The 3,890-nt window shown below is 40.5% G+C and overlaps 1 non-coding gene across 1 annotated transcript; it reads left to right on the forward strand.

Annotated features, from left to right (window-relative positions):
- Positions 1-794: 794 nt before the first annotated feature.
- LOC130741616 (small nucleolar RNA R71) lies at positions 795-901 on the forward strand. Its single transcript, XR_009020504.1, has one exon. It is a non-coding gene; the product is annotated as a small nucleolar RNA R71 (small nucleolar RNA).
- The last annotated feature ends 2,989 nt before the right edge of the window (positions 902-3,890 follow it).

The following is a 3,890-nucleotide window of genomic DNA, read 5'->3' on the forward strand; positions in this document are numbered from 1 at the left end:
TATGGGTATTAACAACTCTAGTCCTAGTAGGCTCTCTAGCTCTTTCCTCCATAACACCCTCATCTCTTTCTACCTCAGCTTCCTCACTTTTCTCTCCCTCAACTTTCTCCTCTGGCCCATGTAACACTCTTCCACTCCTAGTAGAAACCACAACAGTATTTCCTTGCTCAGTCAAAGTTAAAGTTTCGGAAGAAAACTTACCTTGGTGATTCTCGGACATTTGCTTTGCTAGCTGTCCCAATTGACTCTCCAAGCTCTTGATAGCCATATCATGGCTCTTGTAATTGCTCGATGTATGATCAATGAATCTCTCAATCAGCTCCTCAAGACTCTTCTTGCCAACCGTCTTTACAACAATTTGCGGCTGGACAAGAAGCCCTTGTTCTGAGGTTGGAGCTTTTCCTCCTTGAGTCAATGTTCTAACCTTGCCACCATCATCATTGACAGTACACTGGTCACTATCATGAGATTCACCACAAAATTTGCACTCCAAACTAGTTACTCTCGCTCCAATGGACTTGGCATCCTGAATATGTTTCCGCATTTCCGCTACTTCCTCGGAGAGTTGCTTGTTGGAGGCTATGAGCTTATCATAAGATTCCACTTCAAAAGAACTTCTTCGGATTTGGCGTTCATTCTCGGAGTTCATGGCTCTCATCCCCATTTTCTCTATCAAATCATACCCCGCTTGTGGGGGAAGAGCATCGAACTCCCCACTTGAAGCCGCATCCAAGCCAAACCGTGATGAGTATAGTAACCCATCATAGAACTTCGCCACACATTCAGCTTGGGTGAGATTGTGTTGAGGACATTTCCTCAAAAGCTTCTTAAAGTGCTCCCAAGCCTCATAAAGATTTTCATCTGAGGATTGTGTGAACGTCATGATGTCATTTTTCAATTTCCTCAAGAGGGACCTTGGGAAGAACCTTGTTGTAAATTTTTCTGCAAGGTCTTCCCAAGTAGTGAGACTCCCTTGAGGTTGTGAATTCAGCCAATCCTCTGCTGCGTCCTTCAAAGAGAAGGGAAATAGGCTCAACCGGATTGCTTCTGCAGAAACATTCACCACCCGATAAGTGTTGCAATTCCGGATGAACTTCTCCATATGAGCATGAGGATCTTCCGTGGAACCTCCACCATATTGGCTTTGGCTCACCATGTTGATGAATGCAGGTCTTAATTCAAAGTTCCCCACTCCTTCGGGAATGACAATACTTCCGGGATAGTCAAAGCTCATGGACCCCGAAGTTAGTTCCCGAAGAGTTCGGTTGGCATTCTCAGCTTCTTGTTCACGCAAGCGGAGGGTGATACCCTCTTGGATCCTTGCCTCAATGTGGGCTCGCATCTCCTCCTCTGTCATGCGGCCACCCATGGTGGTGCCTCTCTTGAAAGCAACCTGCGTATGACACTCACAGAGAAAGATTAGTAGCACCAATTCTAGACAAGTTAAAACTTAAAACTTAAACCAAAAATCGCAAAACAATTCCCCGGAAACGGCGCCAAAAACTTGTTGGTCAATTCGCAAGTGTACGAATACCTCCGGGTTTTAAATTATCGAACCACAGGGAATTAGATTGCAAATTCAGTTTAAGATTCAAGTTCAAAGTTGAAAAGCAAGTAAAATTCAGTTTTATAAGCTGGTTGTTTCTTGAGTTTGTAAAAGACAAGTAATCACGTAATAAGGCGATTTAAAAAAACAGAGATGAAATTGCCTTGGGTTCTTGTTCAACTAATTCAGTTTTAGCAAACCTTTCTATTCAATCAATCCGGAGTCTCTCCTTGATGTTCTAGCCTAGATAGTCATCTATCGATGCCTCGTAAAGAAAACCCTTCCTAACCAATAGATAGGTTCAATTCCTTGATAACCTAAACAATTGCTAGGAGCACTAAGCATACAAATCAGGCCAACAAACCCCAACCCTTCCTCTATCCCTAGCAGCAAGTATAGAAGGAGTAATCTCACCACAAGTCCCAATTCTATAACAAACTATCGTTATGTTTATAGAAAAGTAAGAAGCTAGCATGCATTCAAGCTTGAAAGATAAAGCATAGAAGTGAGATTCAAGGGTTTACTCAGAACATCATGAATAGAAATGGATTGAAAGCTAAAACATCCAAAGTCTTACAAAGAACCCAAAGCAAAAGGGTTTTAGCCAAACATGGCTATGGAATCCATGCTAGAAAGTAAAGATAAAACCTGGATCATAAGGCCTAGGGAAAGCTCCCAAAGCTTCAGAACTCAAGCTCCCTCTTCTAACTTATGTAAAAAGTTGATAAAAATGACAAAAGGTACAAAAGAAATGGCAAAAAGCCTATTTAAAGGCTAACAGGTCGAGTCTGGGCGCTCAGGCGCCAATTCAGAGTGCCTGAGCGCCAATTGCACTTAAAAAACATGCTCTCTGGACCAATTGGCGCCTAGGCGCCCATCCCCCAGCGCCTAGGCGCTTGAGCTCGCTTGAAAAGGGCTTTTTGGCTTCTGAAACTCCTCTTTTCAATCCTCATTAAGTTTTCCATCAATTCCATGCTTATTGGCCTTCTTCCTTCTTCAGTTCCTGATCTGAAACTTAACCAACAAGCCAAGGAAAATTCTAGAAGCTCAAAGAGCTTATTAGCACATGAGATCCTTCAATTAACACACAAAACCATGCAAGTCCTAAAATTTACCTAAAATGCAAGAAAACTCCCTATAAAACTACTGAATTACCAAAACAAAATAAAGACTAAAGAAAAGATAAAAATGCATGAGAATGCATGAAACACTACATGAGACTCAATAAAAAGACTCAAAACTAACAAAGAAATGACCCTAAAAACACTACTAAAATAGGGTCATCAGGTTTCATTCAACATCTTCTTCCAATTTGACTCACATTTCGATTTTGCAAGATGTCCACTCCAATGGTTCCCTAAAAACTGGTATCTATTCATTTTACTATGATTTAAATGATTAATGATTGACAATGAATGTTATAGTTTGAAATGATTTTATGTTCAATATGTGCAGCTGAAGACATTATTATAACCCAGCAGAGTGCAGCTGCAAGGTTAAGGAGATTACAACATGTCAAAATCAAAAGAAGCTGCTTGGTCATGGACAAAGAAAATTTTCCACAACGTGATTCCAACACAGGTATGTCGTCCCGAATTGCTAATGATTAATTTATTTTCTTCATAGTTAATAACATGTGTAAATGTTGTTAAGTAGGAACACGTTATTCCCCCAGACTGAAGGTCAAGAAAAGAAATATTGGTAAAAGACCGAATATAGCACAGCCTAGAGAAAGTTCCTCAAAGAGTTCTGTTGTTAAGACTAAGCCTGGGGAAGGTGTATCTCTGTGTCGGCAACTGGTTTCTGAGTTCAATGCAGCTGCTAATTCTCCACTTAATGTTCCAAACATATACGACGATGCTGAGTTAATAGGTAATTGTTTAGTTTTTGTTATCTGATAGAGGTTCCATGCGTAACTTCAACCGGGCTGTAATGTAACGTTTCATTTGTGTGTTTACAGACGAGGTAGACCTTGGAGATGCATCTTTTCTGTGCAGAATTTGCCATGCTCAGATGTGGTATGAAGAACGAATAGACAAAAGTAAGCAGTCTAATAATCCCGAATTCTCTCGGTATTGTGGTCTTACCATTTATATCTAAGCCGCCACTGTTGTTGTATAATTTTCTTCATGGTATAGATTCCTGATCAAAACACTTTAAGGATAATATTAGAGCATTTAATAGTATGTTCGCCTTTACTTCAATTGGTGGGAAGGTTGAATCCTCTTTGAACAATGGTGGAGGCCCCCCTCAATTTGTGTTGAGTGGCCAAAATTATCACAGAATTGGTACTCTATTACCTCAAGCCGGTCAATCACCGAAATTTGCTCAACTTTATATCTAT

The sequence above is a fragment of the Lotus japonicus genome, chromosome 2 (assembly GCF_012489685.1).
Source record: "Lotus japonicus ecotype B-129 chromosome 2, LjGifu_v1.2".
Lineage (NCBI taxonomy): Eukaryota > Viridiplantae > Streptophyta > Magnoliopsida > Fabales > Fabaceae > Lotus > Lotus japonicus.